This window comes from Dama dama, chromosome 30, assembly GCF_033118175.1.
Source record: "Dama dama isolate Ldn47 chromosome 30, ASM3311817v1, whole genome shotgun sequence".
Lineage (NCBI taxonomy): Eukaryota > Metazoa > Chordata > Mammalia > Artiodactyla > Cervidae > Dama > Dama dama.
Window position 1 is genome coordinate 37,351,501 of NC_083710.1, and position 18,361 is coordinate 37,369,861.

Sequence of the window (18,361 nt, forward strand, 5' to 3'; positions counted from 1 at the left end):
TTCATCAAATTGTCACAAATAATCACAGTGAAAAACAGCTGGTAAATGTCACGAGAAGGGGCTGAGGACACAGTGTTTAGAAGGGCATTTCCCAAGGACTGCACATTCTTTCAGATTTGTCAACAGACCATCAAAGTTGCCTACGAGACACAAGAAGTAACAGCCTCGGCATTTTTGTCAATGGAGGAGTGGGTTCCTTGCTCTGCACACAGTGGCATAACTGACATTTCTTTCCTGCTTAATAAAGACTTCCACTCCCTTGACCTTTTGAGTTGACCTTCTAAACCACAGTACAGCATGTCTTGCATAATTATCACCTGTTCCAATATGCAGCCATCATACTCAGACTCACTTCTGGATAGGAGGAACATTAAACAATAAATGAAAAAACACGTAACACATCTGTGTGACAGCACCCATAAAAAAAGAACCGATACAGGTAAGAGACTTCGTTCAGAGCAGGGAGCAGCCGTAAGTCTGCTACATTCCATGGGTTTTCCATTGAAACACAGAGAAAATACAGTTTGTGAGTAACTATCTGAAATTCTATTAAGTGAGAGGTTGGTAGTGAATGTGGTACAGTGATTTCGAGTGATGTGGAGGGTCAGTTAAATATTAGCATTATTTCCCAGCTAACAAGGTGTTTACTTGCCATTTACTTATTGTGTGAAATAGCCCTTTGTATTCCTTATTTCCCAAGTAAAGTGGACGGCACTTTAACCAAGCTCAACAATGCAAAACTTAGAAAGTTCAGCTTGAGATTACATTTATATGTCAGAAATCCAAAAAGGTCTATCCATTAATAGCTACTGCTGACGACTAAGGTACAGCTTATCAGCTCAGAGATCACTGACTTGTTTGAAGTTCAAACAGGATTATTAATTAGAGCACCATCGAGCTTTCCGGAAATGTAAATTTACCATTTGCAATTGACCTGAAATGAAGAGGCTATTTTTTCTCCTATATTCTGCCAATGTAATATCTTCTCTTTGAATTTTTAACTATTTGGTTTGTGGAAAAATCACATTATGGCATTTGGATTCCAAAGTTTTGCATGTTATATGAATGGATAACCAGAAATTTTTGTATCTTACTTCAAAATCACCTGGCGTACACTCAGGTGAAAAGAAGTATGATAAACTATTAAAAGGTACTCTGTCTGTTTTATGAGGATGTTTTCAGTGTTCAAGATGAAGGTGAATGCCAAGCCCCGACCCAGCCCCTGACTGGGTGGATATCAGAGGCGTGAGGTCACAGCTTGGGTGGTACTGAGGGAAAGTCAGTGTGTTTCTAAAGAAGAGGGAGCCTGAAGGTTTATGACTTTTATGAAAGAGAAATGCAGTATGTATTTTTAAAACTGTATAATCACTACAAATTTGATAGCAGTAGAACCAGTTATAATTTCTACATGTTTTTTGTTGTTTCATTTTTTGATAAACACATCGTTAAGAAATGTATTTATTCAGCCATATCAAACACTTTTAAATGTCATGTGCTAAATGCATCAAACGTATCAGACAGTGGGTTTCCTTTTTTTCCCTTGTACATCCTTCACAATTAGGAATAAATATCATTAATGAAAATTTTGCCTCTGAGATTAGATTTTATTTCAAAATAAAATGCTATAGGAGCATTTCTAAAAGTGTGATGTTTGGAAGTAATTGCTGGGCCCCCTGGCAGTTTAGAGGTTCTATGCAACCATGGGAATTCAGGGGGAAAGAGCCAGCAAAGGCAGGGGTTCAGAATGGCCACCCCTTTCTCCCAGGAGCCCCTCTTTGGAATCCTCGGGCCAGCTGGGGCTTTGTCCATGTCAGGATTCAGACTCTCTGCCTTTCTTGAAGCTTCTGTTCTCATGGTGCGAGGTAGACTCCAGCCGCCCTGCTAGGAAGCCCCCCTGAGTGCAGAGCCCTCAACAGCCAGAGTTGCTGGCATGAAGAACGTCCCACTATAGGCACAGTGACCTGAGGGATTTGGACCTCAGTGGGAGCTGTACTGTGGGTTTAACGTTTAGGATGTTACTTAGTTCTTTGTTTTAAATTGTTCCATGTCCTATAATAAATAATAGAACAATTGGTGCCAGGAATAACTTTCTTGGTTTTATCCTTCTAGGTTGGCTAGTTTATTTTCATTCCTCAAGAGGAGTAAAGAACGTAGAGCATGCCCCCAAGGAAAGTCCAGCCATAAGTGTCATAGTAATTTAGACCCATGCTAAAGCCTTGACTCTGGCTGCCAATCTCTAAGTGACCTGGCCCTACCCACCTCTCCGGTTCATCTCACCTCCTCCCTTTCAGGTGAAACCACGTTGGCCCTTCTGCTGTTCTTTGAGCACGCCAGGCTCTGCTGCCCCAGGCCTTTCTCTTCTCATAGCCTGGAAAGCTCTTCCTATAGATAGTTTCCTGGCTTATTCCTTTGTTTTATTCACTTGAAACAGAGGGCTTCTCATCACTGTGGAGGCGTTGGACCAAGCTGGCCTGAAGAGCATGTTCCGTCTACCCCCAAGGGGTGTCTCTTTGCCTTTCCTTCTTTCTTCATAGCACTTATACTGCACATTTACTTTTTATTTATTCTCCCCACCCCAATAAAACCCCAGACTGTAAGCTCCAAGAGGGCAAGGAACATGCTTACTTTTTAAAATTAGTCCCCTCCAGCCTCCAAGACAACCCCAGTTAAGCCAATGCCCAATATATGTCATATTTGCTGAATCAATTGAATGCATGGTTATAAGTTTCATTTAAAATGTTTAAAAGTATTTCATCTGAATAAAGCTTCTCCTGGAAATTAAAACCAAAAAGATAATAAAGAAATAGTTCCATTTCCAACTTAAGCATTTGCTTGTCTTGTTAGAATGCTTGAGCTTTTAACTTCTCTGCAGTTAATATTATTCCAAAGTAGGAAAAAGGACAGCAGAAACCTATTTGTATTCTCACTGAATTCCCAGATTTATTCACTCCCATGCATGGAAAAAGTCTGAAAACTTTTGCTTTCTAACCTTAATCGAGTATTTTATGACAACTTAAATGAAACTATATTAATATTTTTTTAAAGCAAGTTTACAGTTTGAAATGGAAAGCACTGACCTAAATTTCAAATAACTGCTTACGTTTATTCCTGGCCTAAAAATGACACTTTTATGCCAAATAAAATTTATCACTCAGTGGCAATCTCAAAATTGAAGGTTTTGATAACCTCAAAACTGAAATTGATTGAGAATCACTTCAAATTCAAGTTTGAAAAGTAAATTGAAATGCTGGCTTGACTAAACCTCTCATGGCCAGCAAACCCAGTTTCCTTCTATGGCCACCAGAGGGAGCTGTTGAACCTTAAATGAAACATTTGAACTTCAACAAACCAGGTAAATACTTCAGGTAATCTGACCTTCAAAATATAATGCGATAGCAAAAAAATATATATATATATATATAATGCGATGTATTGAAAAATAAGCAGTGACATAGTTTTTGATTCCTATTAAAACAAAATATATGCATATAACTGATAAATATTGCAGTTAAATTCAATGAATTCTTTTAAGCTTTTATTTACAAGGTACTCTTTTAAAGGGGGATATAAAGATAAAGAATTCAAATGTTTCGTAAATGTGTGTATGTTTGTATGTATGTACATTTGCATTACAAATGAGCTGTAGAACATGATCTATAAGAACTGTTAAAAAAAAAAGTGCTATGGAGTTTCAGAACAGAGAGATGGCACCCAGAAAGTCAGGGTGAAGGAGGTGGCATTTAAGAATGGCATGGGGATGGGGTGAGGGGCAGGGGGGCTTCTAGGGTGTGATAGATGGAGATGGGAAATTGTCTAAGTGCCGAGAACCGTGTGAGTGTAGAGAATGCTGAAGAATCTGGCTTGCTTGAAGCATAGGTCACATGAAGGTGATGATGAGAATATCAGGCAGAAAAGGTACGTGGGGATGCGTTGTGATAACCCATAAATGCTGGAGGACTTGTCTGTTATTGCTTTGAATGTCAAAGTGTGGCCAGGTGAACCCTTGGCCGGTGCTTGCAGAACCCTGGTGGGAAGCGTGTCCTTTGCTACCTGCGGTGTCCCCTGGTGGGTCTCAAGCCCATAGCATGTCCCAGTAGTGTTTAAAGGTCAGTGGGGCTAGATTTAGGCAAAATGTTCGCGTTCCCTGTTCCTAGGCATTATTCACCAAATATTGACTGAGCACATGCTAGGCTTGGGTTCTTAGCAAATCTTTATATTTATTAGTCATAGTTTTACAAACTCAATGAAGCATTTTTAGAATTTAAAATGTAGTTGAAAGTGATCTTTTAAAAATGATTCGTAGTTAGATGCTTTGATTGTCTTTACTAAGACAATTGTCTTTACTAAGTACTCCTTAGAGTACTTTGAGAGGCTTTGAAAATCTGTGGCCAGGATGTATTCCCATTTGATGAACACATGCAGAATCAGAAACTTTCCTGGAATTAAACTCAAGCAAAAATGTATGGTATGGGCTTTTATATAAAAGGAACAGGACAATAACTTCAATTACAGGACAATAGCTTCAAAAAACAGGTGGAGATGGTTCAAACAGACTTGGGTCTTCAATAAAGGCTGCTCTTTAGAACAGAGGGACATTTTCCTTCTAATTGCTTTTTAGCAACCAGACTGCATATCCATTTTTACTAAAGTATTTCTTGGTGTTGTACTTAATCCCAGAAGCTATGTGTGTGCATCTTTTTTCTCCTACAGATGAAGATTTGAGTTATTTCCAGTCTTAACTGTTGCAGACACACTTCTGTCTGCAACACATTCTGTTCATGTCTCCCAGAATCTGAGTACAAGATTCCTAGGGCATCCATTTAGGAGTTACTGGATTATACTGGAGTTGTTATTCAGTTATAATAAATAATCTTAAACTCTTTCCCAAGGTGTTTGTACTAATTTGTACTTAAAACCAGAAGTAGCTATCACTGAAGTTCGGTATTCTCAGTTTACAAATTTCTGCAGTTTACTAGTTATCAAATGGTACCTCATTATGATTTGGATTTTCCTTTTATGACTTCTAAGGAAGTTGAGCATCCTTTTACATAATTATTAGCCATTTACCTTTCTTTTCAGTAGACTATCTGATCATATATTTTGTCCTTTTTAAAAAAATTGGCTTGCTTGTTCTTCATATGTTTTGGATACTAATTCTCTATTATGTAAACCCCAAATATCTTCTCCCCAGTGTGTGAGTTGACATTTCGACTGTTTTTACAGTATCTTGAGGAACAGAAGTTCTTAATGCATTCTGTCTTCTTCCTTTTATGATTAATACTCCTTGTGAGTCTCCTCGCCTATCCCAAAGTCAGTGTCTCCTACATATATTCTTCTAGAAGTCTGATGTTCTGTGCCCTTCACATTCAGGGGAGGAAATCTGCAGCCCCCTGTGTTTTTATTTGCTGTATCTGACGACCCAGGTCGGGAGACTTTTTTCCCTTCCTCTGAAAGCCAAACCAAGACAGATGATTGCTTCCTTCGCCTGCTGATTGTAGGGTGTTTATGTTTCCCTATTAACATTTCTCTGAAGGGCAGAGCCTATTATATGTCTTGCCTTTCTTGATCCCTCCGATTCTCACCCGAACTAACCCCCCCACCACCCAGGCTTCTGCTGAGATTGACGCTTTCGGCCCTTAAGGCTAGATGAATGGTCGGTAATCTCTCATTTCCCTGGATCTGTCCTACAGCTTCATTCCTGATTCCATAGGAATGCTGTACTCTCTGGCTACTCATCCATGCATTTTAAAAGACGATTTAAAAAATGTCAACTCTTGCATTCCTAGGTGTTCTGTAGTGAGATGCTTTTTAGGTTCTCTTGTCCACTCTGTTGCCAGCAGTCAAAGGTATGGTGTAGATTATCCCCTTCAAACCTAACGAAATAGGTAGCCTTATTACCTCAACTCCACAGAGAAAATCAAGATTCAGAAACATTTAGTAATTTGCTTAAATTCAGAAGTTAACAACCCAAAATACGATCTTAGCTCTTCTGATCTGCAAAGCCTGCGTGTTCACCCACTTTGTTGCATTCGCTTCCATTGCTCAATACCTTTTACTGTACGAAGTAGCCAAAGTGTTAAAGCTTGTTATGTGTTTAGTTGTGATTTACTTATTTATTTATGCCACAATCAGACCTGCTGTTGGTGGGAAGCCCTCCAGTGGATAGCCGTGGTGCTGGAGCCGGGCCAGGCCCATGGTTTAGACAGGAGCTGCCCTCTGCCGCAGGGGTCACTGGAGAGATTTAGCGCAGACCAGGAGCTTGTTGTTGGCTTTACTGGCTCAGAAACTCGATTGTATCAGTTTGCCTGGAGCTAATCTGATTCTAGAGAACTGATTCATATGGGTACATCTCAGAGGCCGGGATTCCAGTACAAATGTATTGACTTAGAGTGAAGGGTGGACCAGAATCCCTACATCCACACTCCGGGGATTTTCCAGATGGCAAGATGGGGGTGGGGTGGAGGTACACATCTGTTACCAGCTTGGTGAACTTGGAATCAGAAAAAGAAAAATTAAGTGACCTAAGGTAATTACATGGTCTTCAGGCTGTGGAAAGTAAAGCAAAGTGAAAGTGACACTTTGGGACCCCATGGACTGCAGCGCCCCCAGGCTCCTCTGTCCAGGCTGGGGAATATCCAACAAAATTAATGTTTGTAATAATCAGAAAGGACAGTGATAAACACACGTCGGGTGTCTGCAGGATCAGTGCACCAGGTGTCGTGGATGCAACGATGACTAAGATGGTGACCTGCCCTGGGGACCTGATCATCTCAGTCAACTCTAGAAAACTCTCTTTTTATGTCTGTGTGGAGCATTCTTCACTTGTTGCACTGCGTGCAACATTCCAGGCCGGGGAAACTGACTCCCGGGTCTTCAGGGTCTTCTCAGCACTGTGTGGACAGGCTTCTCTTTGGGCAGTTGCTTCTCCGGGTCCCTCTGCTCCATTTTTAGGTCACTTTTCACCCACAGTCACCCTGTGTGCTGTGTACACAGGGCGTGGCTTCTCACAGTGACTCACGTGGCCCTGCAGGAGGAGGGTGTGGCCGGGGTCAGCCCCCTTTGCCTCTGCCAGCGGTTTCCCAGGGAGCGATGACAAACACCTTGGGTTTCATTTTGTGTTTGTTCACGGGGTGGCTGGCTGAGGAAAGCCTGCTGGCTTATTTCTGTCACGATGGAAACGCGGAAGCTTGGGATTGCAAATAAGACGCTGGAGTCTGGGGAGCATGGGAGCGTCTGGTTCAGGAGCAGAATAACTCCAAAGTAACCGGACACTTGAGAGCTAAGCTTGACCCAAATTGGAGGAAACAGGATGGACCCTGAACGTGCTCCATCCAGCAGCCCTGCCCTGGAGGGTCGCCGAGGTTCTGGCTGATGGGCTTCCTCACGGTTCAGTTCAGGGCAGCTCAGTTGAGTCAGCCGATCTGAGGCTTCATATTTGTTTTCTGGGTCACCCAAACTGGGAACACTGAGGTATTTGATGTGGATCTGGCCGGGGTTAGGTATTTGACTCATTTATTGGTTTGGCTCAATTTGGGTAGTTGCAAAGTTTCACTTAATAAAATGTTTAATGGAGAGAAAGAAGAAAGTCACATTTTCATCTAGCTAAGGAAGGCGTCAAATTAACTGTTTAAAAGCCTTTAACTCTGTGGGCCCACAGAAGGTCCCCAGGGTTTAGGTATGGGATGGAGGTCCCCCCGGGATGCACCCAGGAGGTTGGACTGGATGCTCTGGGAGCAGAACCACTCACCCAGCCTCTGCACGGTGTGTGAAGCCACCGCATCGAACAGAAACCGCTCGGAAAGTAGAATTTCCAAAATCTAATGGAGACGAAAGTCAAAGCAGTGAAGTTGAGAGGCTGGAAAGCTGCTGCTCACTCTTGTGTTTTGATGGGGCCGAAAGGGCACGACAGGGTCGAGGGACGGATCCTCAGGTCCTGGCGGGAGACTGCCTTCCACTCCTGAGGATGCTGACGGGATCTGTGCTCACAATTCTTCCTGGAGCCTTCCCCGGTCCCACATGTCCTGCTAACCTCCTGGTTCCTGCTCAGGATGGTAAATTGACTTTGTACTTGACCTGATGTGAAGGAGGGCTTAGGAGAAAGTGGATGCAGAGCAGCCGATCTGGCCTCAGTTTCAGGGGCTGGCAAGGCTCTGGGTCCCTGGCCCTGGCTGTCAAGGGGCTGTGGGTGCCTGGCGTCCCTGGTCTCATGCCTGGTGAGGGGCAGCTCTGTCTAGGATATTGCTGGTGTGGCTCTGGTGAAAATCACCTTGGCTCTGGCTGTCTTGCCATCTACCTTTTGGCAGGTGAGACCTATGGTTCCACCTGTGTGGAGCCTTGGGAGGTGAGCGCCAGAAGAAACATGTTAAAGTAAGACATAAAAAGAATGAAACTGTGCCATTTTCAGAGACATGATGGATTTACATTTATTTCATACAGAGTGAAATAAGTTAGAAAGAGAAAAGCAAATATCATACATTAATCCACATAAGTGGAATCTAGAAAAAAGGTACAGGTGAACCTATTTGCAGGACTTGAATGGAGACACACACATAGAGAACAAATATATGGATACCAAGGTGGGAAGAGAGGATGGGATGGATAGGGAGATCAGGATTGACATATATATGCTGTTGGTGTGATGTATAAAATAGGTAACTAATGAGAACCTACTGTAAATCTAGGGAATCTCTACTCAGTTCTGTGGTTACCTGAATGGGAAGGAAATCCAAAAAAGAGGGGGTATATGTGTACCTACAGCTGACTCACTTTTCTGTACAGTAGAAACTAACGCAAAATTGCAATACTCCAATCTGAAAAAAAAAGTGAGACCAGGAAGCCTGGGTAACTGCAATTGTGGGAACCACCCATTTCCTTTTCTTTTATCAAGAATGGGCTTTTCCCTGAACAGAAGGATGGAGGCCTTAGGTTTGCTGTAGCAAGTCCTTGTTTATGGAAGAGGGGACTATTTATCAACACCGAGATTCTGAGAATTCCATCCTGTTTCTTTCATCGCCACAGTCAGCCTTCAACATTTAATGAAGACTCATGGGCGGTGACTTCCCCCACCCACAGACAAATTCCTTTAAGGAATCATGAGACCAGTGACACTCAGCAGCTGTTTAAAAGACTGTTTAGACTCCTGGAATGATGCTGGGAAATTCTGGGATTTACAGTCTTGGTCAAGAGGGGCCCTCAGCTGAGAAATCCAGCAGTATAATAATCTCAGTTCAAACCCAGGGGAACCTTCTTTACAAAATCTACTAGTCTGCTCCTCTTGATACAGTTACTGCCAAGTGGTGGAGTTTAATGTAAAAAACAAACAAACACACAAAAAAACTACTATCCTTTCTGCTCTGGATCACATAACATAACATAGGAGACCAAATTCTACATGAAAATGGTTGGATTCAATCATTCCATGCTAAATGCTTGTGTTAGAAGCTATCATGCTCACTGTGGGCTAATAGTGAATTCTAACAGGTCCTGAGAGATGAAGTGATTTGGAATACTGGCCACTTCTCTGTCAGTTCAAGTGTGCTCTCCTTATATGATCTTCTTAAGCCACCCTGGTTTAGCTTTGGCCATGGAGACTTGGAACAGAGTAGTGGGAACCTTCCAGGCAGGAGTTCTGGGCACACAGCCTAACTTAGAAGAAGCAAGAAGCAGACACAAGCAGACACATGCCAGAGAAACAGGGCTAATAGGATGCATGCTCCTGAGTGTGTTCCATTCTTACGAGGCAGGGATTCTCAAGCCTGTTGGTCTTAGGACCCCCTTTCTGCTCTTAAAAACCAAAGATTTCAAAGAGCTTTTGTTTATAATGGGCTAGACGACTAATATTTGCCACGCGAAACAAATAAAATTGAGATGTTTTCAAAATACTTATTAATTTATTTAAAAGGCACAGTAAGAATCCCATAACCTAAATAACATATTTTTTATGAGAATTAAGTATATTTTTCAAGACAGAGGAAAAGAAGTAAGGAGTGTGTCACTGTTCTGAAGCTTTGCAGATGCCTTTAACGTCTGGCTCAGCAGAACTCAGGTGGACCCTCAGATCTTTTGTATTTCATCTGAATCTGTTGCAGTATGTTGTCTTAGTTGAACAATAAGAGGAAATAGAAGAAGACAGTTTGTGGGATCCCTTGCAAAATAAAAATGCAGTCCTTTCGATTTAAAATGATTGGAAATTTTAATAAAGTAACAGCAGAGCATTAAGCCAAAGACCCATGCAAGCGTGCTCTGCCCAAGATAGGTTGTTGGCATGAACACAAATCTTGATAGTGCTGATGGTCAGGGTGTGAGATCTGGAATAGTTTACTGCCTAACCATCTCCTCTGATGCCTAAAATCTGTTGTTTCTTTAGGATGATGCCTTTTAGGGATGTTTTAGATTCTTCTCTGCTTGGGGCCCACATGTAAGAAACCAAGACCCAGGGCTCTCCGAGCCTTGAGTTTGTCTGTAGGTCAAGCCCTGTACCCTCTGCCCCTTTCTGCTTGCCTGAGACTTCGCTGCTCTCAGATCTCAGATAAATCACATTATTTCTGTGAATTCTCCTCATCTTACTTAACAACAATGATCTCTTTCTTCTCTCAATTCAGATACTGTTGTCTGCACCACTTGTTTGGCACTGATTAGATGCTGTTACTTTTAAATTAATTGCCGAGCAAGAGCTTGCTAATTGTTAATTAAGTTAATTAGAAACAGGCTCTTTGACCAGTGCGTTTGGTAAAATATTTTTTCTGTTTTCCCCACAACTAGCAAAAAAAAAATGAATTGATCAATGAGTTTTGTTTGTTTGTTTTCATTTATTTGGCTGTGCCAGGTCTTAGTTGTGGCATGTGGGCTCTTAGTTGTGGCATGCAGGATCTAGTTCCCTGACCAGAGATTGAACCCAGGCCTCCTGCATTGAGAGTGCAGAGTCTTAACCACTGGACCACCAGGGAAGTTCCTGATCAGGGTTTCTTAATCTGGGGCTCATGGATTGGCTTCTGGGGGTCCAAGAGCCTCCCAAAGTTGCAAATAAAATTGTGACTGTATATCTCATTTTTCAGAAGTATGACCCTCTCTTTCCCCCATAGAAAGATTAATGACAACTAAGCTAGATTCTCAACAGATTGGTCATTTGGGAATTTTCAACCCAAGATCTATTATCACAAGGTCAGGAAGGGTCTTAGAGACAGTCCCATCCTTTGGACCCTCAGCTCTAGAAGCAATTCCATCCTGGACTAGGCCAATGGGTGTTGTTTTCTCTGCTGTGTGTTTCTGTGGGAGTTTCAGTCATCTTGTCTTTGCAATCCCAGGGGGTCTATGTTTGGAAGAGAAGCCTTGGTTTGCCCCTTGACCCCATCCATCCTGTGCAAACACGCCCCTAGCACCAGGGAAGAAGGACATGTGGTTAGTCAGGCACCTCCTTTCTGCTGAGAAGCAAGCAAGAGGTCATATAACTTTTTGTGTAAAGGGCTAACAGTAAATATTTTAGGCTTCTTGCAGCTTGTATGATCTCTGTGGCTGTTACTCAATCTACCATTGTTGTAGGGATGCAGCCAGGGAAGATGGACTCGGGTAGACAGAGGGCGAGGCTGTGTCCAAGCTCAGATCTAGTTAACAAAAACAGGCAGTGGCTGTACTTGGTCCCCAGGCCAGAGTTTGCCAACCTCTAATCTAATTCATGACTCCCTGGGGCTTAGGAAGCCCCAGTTATTATCAAAGAGCAAATCACTGAAAAAGTGAGCGGATCTGTCGGATCTGTGCTCCTCACCTGCAGCACGGCCCTGTGCTCTCAGCCGCAAATGCGAGCCACAGATACAGAGAGCCAGCTGCTCCCCATCCAGGTAACGGCCCAGACAGGCAGCCCAGTGATGTGGCAGGGAATGGGGTGATTCTGTTATCATCCTGCCCGTTCTCATGCACCCTTCATCAGAGACAATAAAAAAGTTATTGTTTACACCATCACAGACAAGGAGAGGGCAGGTCCTGCTATAAAACCCGAATGCTCCCTGATCCGCCACCTCTGTAATTAGTGACCCCTTCTTTCTCCATCCCGGGCAGAGGATGAATAAAAGGTTCACAGTGTGTGATGTCACCAGGGCTCTAAAACAGTCTCTCGATTGTTTAAGTCCTGCCTTTGCACCCGCTGTCACTGGGCTACCCGCCATCCCTCCATCAGCTATTCTTAATGTGGGGTTTGTCAACGCCCTTCTCGGACCTTCCTGGAGGGAGGAAACACCAGGTGGTCATAGGAATCGGAGGTAGAAATTCGAGATGGTGTCACCAACGTGGAAGCTGATTCACAACTTTTAAGAATCTGAAAACACAGAAGGGGTTAGGACAGTTTAATGTGCAAAAATCTGCATCTAAAAACTTGTGCTTAGAATTATTTGTTCAATCGCTAAGTTGTTTCTTACTCTGTGACTCTGTGAATGGCATCATGCCAGACTTCCTGGTCATTCACTATTCACTATTCCTAGACTTTGCTCAAACTCATGTCCTTTGAGTTGGTGATGCCATTCAACCATCTCACCGTCCTTTCTCCTCCTGACTTCAATCTTTCCCAGCATCAGGGTCTTTTCAAGTGCATCAGCTCTTTGCATCAGGTGGCCAACGTACTGGAGCTTCAGCATCAGTCCTTCCAATGAATATTCAGGACTGACCTCCTTTAGGATTGACTTGTTGGATCTCCTTGCAGTCCAAGGGACTCTCAAGAGTCTTCTCTAACACCACAGTTCAAAAGCATCAATTTTTCGGCACTCAGCCTTTTTTATAGTCCAACTCTCACATCCATACACGGCCACTGGAAACACCTTAGCCTTGACAATTTGGACCTTTCTCAGCAAAGTGATGTCTCTGCTATTTATCATCTCATCAGAGGCAACTTTTCTAGTTTATTCTCAGCAGGATGTCTTACATCTCGTTCCTGGCGGTCCCTCCTCTTGCATCTCGCTGCTCTGTCCACTTGAGGGATGCATCAGTTCTGCATTTCTTATTTGTCTCTAGTAGGTTGCATTTGTTCTCCCAGCCATGCCCGGGACTGGGGGCAGTTTCCATCGTTGGCCCTGGTCCTTTGTCTTTTCTGCTGGGACTTGTTTTCCTGGCAACTATTAATGCAGTCCTCATGGATTTGCTCTGAGAAAGCCCCCTTCTAGTCAGTGGGAGAGACTGTATGTTTGACCCCATAAGCACCATTTGGTCCCCCTGGCATCTTCAGCCCCGACCCTCCTAAACTTCCACTTAAACCCACTGAGCAGCAACTCCCCAAACTCAGACCCTGCGGAGATACTGGGCAGCAAATGAAATGGCAAGGGGCACTGCTGCAGCTGAGCTGGTCCAGGAGTGGGCAGAGGAGGAAAACAACCTGCTCACGACATGTCAGGCTCTGAACAGGGCAGGGGTGTATTTACCAACACAACACACACCCTTCTTCCAAGGGGCTTCCCTGGTGGCTCAATGGTAAAGAATCCGCCTGACAATGCAAGAGACATGGCTTTGATCCCTGGGTCAGGAAGATGCCCTGGAGAAGGAAACGGCAACCCACTCCGGTATTCTTGCCTGGGAAATCCCATGGACAGGGGAGCCTTGTGAGCTACAGTCCATGGGGTCACAAAGAGTCTGACATGACTGAACACACACACTCACACCCTTCTTCCAAACCAGGGAGCCGTGGCTCTGAGCAGTGGGGTTCTTAGACCTCCCGCGCGTGTTAGGTGGCTGAGCCAAGGTTTGAAACAAAGTCTGTCCAAAGCTGTCTGTCTGTGCTCTTTTAAGAGGACACAGGCAGTAATTAAAGCTTGGGATGGAAACTCATGACACCCCCCTGCAGAGAAGCCGGCAGACTCTGCTTTTGTGTGCTCGGACAGGACGGGGTCGGAGGGGAGGAATCGGCGCCGCTTGCTGGTGTTGAAGGCACTGTGAACCCAGCATCGGGTCCTGGGAAGGCAGTGCCGGAAGCCGGGCTGGACCAGTTTGGCAAAGCTCAGTGTTAACAATGGGAAGTCCCCTGGTGAGAGTCCAGCTAGGATTTCTCTGTTCTGGGTGCAAATTTTGCCAGTTGAAAGTGGAAAATAAGGACTTCAAGGCACTTCAATTTTAAATCTATTAATAGTTTAAATCTCTCCGGCTCCTGCTAACCATTGATTATAATTCTTTTATAAAGATCAGAGACTGTGATTATCCAGTCACAAAAAACTTGCTCCGATTACATGAACTTCTCCGACAGCATGAGCTGAAATACTGTAGTTGTGGTCTGGCAGGAGCCCTGAGTGCTGGTGGGAGCAGAGAGGGCGGCGTGGGGTTAGATGCAGGCAGACCCTGCAGAGCCGCTTTTAGACTAGGGCAGCAAAAGCGGGTTTTCTTTGAAACAACGAATAGAGCAACCTGTGCTCTACCTATAGGAACCTTGTGGGGTGGGGATGGAGCCTGGATGGTTCAAGTGCATCCACTTAGCTTGGTTCAATCCTCAGTGTGCTGGAACACATAGAAAACTGGGAAACTTGATTCTCATCGTAAAGGTGACATGTTCTCTTTGTATAGTCTCCTGGCAATTTCAATGTTACACATGTTACTGGGGTTTTTAAAGGGATTTTTGACCTGTGTTTTTGATACAAAGAGTTTTTGGTTTTGTTTCCTCCCTCCTTTCTTTTCTTCTTTTAAATTGAGGTATAGTTGATTTACAGATGTAAGGCAAAGTGATTCAGCTATATATATATATATACTTATATATATATATGTATTCTTTATCAGATTCTTTTCCATTATATGTTATTACAAGGTATTGACTATAGTTCCCTGTGCTATACAATAGGTCCTTGCTGTTTATCTTTTTATATATTCTTTCTTCTTTTCCTTTTTTCTTTCTTCCTTCCTTCCTTTCTTTCCCACATCATTTTTTTTTTTATTAGTTGGAGGCTAATTACTTCACAACATTTCAGTGGGTTTTGTCATACATTGACATGAATCAGCCATGGAGTTACATGTATTCCCCATCCCGATCCCCCCTCCCACTTCCCTCTCCACCCAATTCCTCTGGGTCTTCCCAGTGCACCAGGCCCGACACTTGTCTCATGCATCCCACCTGGGCTGGTGATCTGTTTCACCCTAGATAATATACATGCTGTTCTTTCAAAACATCCCACCCTCACCTTCTCCCACAGAGTTCAAAAGTCTGTTCTGTACTTCTGTGTCTCTTTTTCTGTTTTGCATATAGGGTTATCATTACCATCTTTCTAAATTCCATATATATGTGTTAGTATGCTGTAATGTTCTTTATCTTTCTGGGTTACTTCACTCTGTATAATGGGCTCCAGTTTCATCCATCTCATTAGAACTGATTCAAATGAATTCTTTTTAACAGCTGAGTAATATTCCATGGTGTATATGTACCACAGCTTCCTTATCCATTCGTCTGCTGATGGGCATCTAGGTTGCTTCCATGTCCTGGCTATTATAAACAGTGCTGCGATGAACATTGGGGTGCACGTGTCTCTTTCAGATCTGGTTTCCTCATTTTTTTGTTTCTTTCTTTTTTTTTTTTTTTTATTAGTTGGAGGCTAATTACTTCACAACATTTCAGTGGATTTTGTCATACATTGACATGAATCAGCCATGGTTTCCCACATCACTTTAACTCTTATTTTCCCAGTTGAAAACCTTGACCAGCATCAGATCCACATAACCAGTGATGCCTATGTCCAAATTAAATTCAGAATCAGAATTGCATAATTAAATGACCCTGGTATAAAAGATGTCATTATATAGAACTAAGCAAAAAAGTCAGTATCAGTTTCATCAGCTAGTTTATAGGCCAAAGGTTTACAAATATTGGAAACATACAAACCTGAGATTGGGTTAGGAAATCCTGCCGCTTTTGTGTGTGTGTGTGTGTATTAGTTGCTCAGTCATGGCTCATTCTGTGTGACCCCATGGACTGTAGCCTGCCAGACTCCTCTGTCCATGGGATTTCCATTGGAAATCCTGGAGTTGGTTGCCATTTCCTTTTCTACAGGGTCTTCCCTACCCAGGGATGAACCCACATCTCCTGCATTGGCAGGTGGTTTCTTCACCTACTGAGCAACCTGCTATTTGTTAAATTCACGTTCAAAGCTTTCACAGCAGTGTGACAGTTGATGGGATGATGCAAATGTTGATATGTGTACACATTTAAACTGGTGTAAGTCAATAGAAGCCTTTTGCACATGGCTATTGGTTAAGGAAATGGCAACCCACTCCAGTACACTTGCCTGAAAAATTCCATGGGCGGAGGAGCCTGGTAGGCTATGGTCCATGGCATCGCAAAGAATCAGACACGACTGAGTGACTTCACTCATTGGTTAAGGATGCCAGTCGTGGCTCAGTTTTGTGGAACATACAAACTCACTCAACCTAAGTGCCTTTTTTCTGTGTTGCTGTGGTTCTGTCCTTCATCAGTGTACATCATAGAGATGTCCCAGCCCAGCTGGGCCTCCTCCCTAACCCCCTGTCTGACTTGATGACTCTGTGTTACTTCTCTGCTTGACCCATGTGGACATTTGCTTTGGCAATGACACGTCGAGACTATGTGTGGTACACGTAATGCAGAAGTTTTGATGGTGAAATGTCAGCCTTGGTTTCACTCCAGTGCTATTGGGATGTTGTTGACATATGATACTGTATAAGTTTAAGGTTAGAGCTTAATAGTTTGATAGAGTGTGAAGTGATTACTACAAGGCTAGCTAACTTTGTGAACTCACAGAGTTAGTTTTTTCTTTCTTGTGATGAGGACTTCTAAGGTCTGTGGTCTTAGCAGCTTTCAAATAATGTCTTTTTAAAAATCAAACCAAACACAGCACTGACTTCTCCTGTTCCAGTGGGCCCTGCAGTTTGGGGATTTCAGACAGCCTCTTGTCTTGTTGCTGTTCAACTGCTAAGTTGTGTCTGACTCTTTGCAGCCCCATGGACAGCAGCACACCAGGCTTCCCGGTCCTTCACTGTCTCCCTGAATTTACTGAAACTCATGTCCATTGAGTCTGTGATGCTTGGGGGAGAAGAGAATCCTCTGTCACTCAGATTCTGGATCCGTGTTTGAGGGTTACATGCTCACACATATGTGAAAACATGCATACATGTCACACATGCACACACAGTGTCAGATTCACTGGGATTTTCCAGGTGGGAATCCATGATTGTCAACTTGGAGGAGCATGCTCTTCTGGAGGATAAAGTCCTCCATGAACTTGGTCCCACATTTTACGTCTCTCATAACTTTAAATGGGGTATTTTTGTGTTTAGAGTCCTGTCCTGGAAGGAGGGACAGAACGTTGGGTGAGCACCACTCAGCAGGAAATGTCGCATTGTTTTAAGTCTGCACTGATTCATTATCCACTGATGTTTTCTAATAAACGCCTTCCTGACAAAGCTGCAAAGGACAGTGAGTGGAACAAATGACATCACCCTCAAGACAAAGGTTGCAAGGAGAAAGACAGATGTTAACTGCTTCTCAGCCTTGGAAACATGAGTTGTGGGTTTTCCCCCCAAATTGATGGTGCTGGTAGAAGTCAGATGATGAGTTTATACTGGTTGAACATTTCCCCAAGTGCTTTAATGTGAGGCTGCAGGGTAAGTGTTATTCTCACTTTTCTCTGTAGGGAAACTGAGGCACAGGATGGGGCTTGTCCAACCCCAAAACTGCTGAGTGACCCCTGGGTGACCTGCTGTCTCCCAGCCGCTGCCTGGTCAGCCCAGCGGGTCTCTGCCGCCTTGTAAAATCCACAATCTCTGTTTGTTTTCTTTTGTTTTTTCCTTAGAACTCATTCTCTAAATATAAAATCCAAGGCTGTTTGTAAAATTTTCCTCCTAACATGAACTTCTTCATATCACTTTACATCTACATATTACTCACTATCAAATCTTTCGTACAATGTTTTTGAAGTGCCTCTTGGAAATTTGTATCTGGAAAATTGTCTTCTTTGAATAATGGGTCTATTTCCTTTTATCGGATTAGGAGATTTGTGTACTTCTTGTCTTCCAGAATGTTTAGAGCCGAATTTAATATTCAGTCTCGGCCCTTGTATTATCCTGAATTAATTTCTTCTCCTTCTGTGAGGTTTTAAATCATGTATTTCAGCTTTATTTTATAGTTACCTTTTATTATGCACCAAAGCTTTTTAGGAATAGGCAGGGTGAAAATAGGCAGTACATTTTGAATAAACATTTTTTGATCTGAGTTTAATTTACTATAAACACATCAAGTGCCTTAAATAAAGCTGTAATATTGTTACATGGAATTGGGTGGATCACATAATATACTCTTTTTATCATTACAGATACTGTAAGAGTAAAAACTTGTTGTGAAAGAAATTTATTGTATAAAATGAAACTATAAACCATA

At 43.0% G+C, this 18,361-nt stretch overlaps 1 protein-coding gene and 1 non-coding gene across 3 annotated transcripts in view; one reads left to right on the forward strand and one right to left on the reverse strand.

The window, feature by feature from the left end:
• The window catches only part of SPATA13 (spermatogenesis associated 13), a 223,041-nt gene that overhangs the window by 17,208 nt on the left and 187,472 nt on the right, over window positions 1-18,361 (forward strand). The window lies entirely within an intron of this gene.
• TRNAE-CUC (transfer RNA glutamic acid (anticodon CUC)) lies at window positions 10,874-10,946 on the reverse strand. The gene has a single exon. It is a non-coding gene; the product is annotated as a tRNA-Glu (tRNA).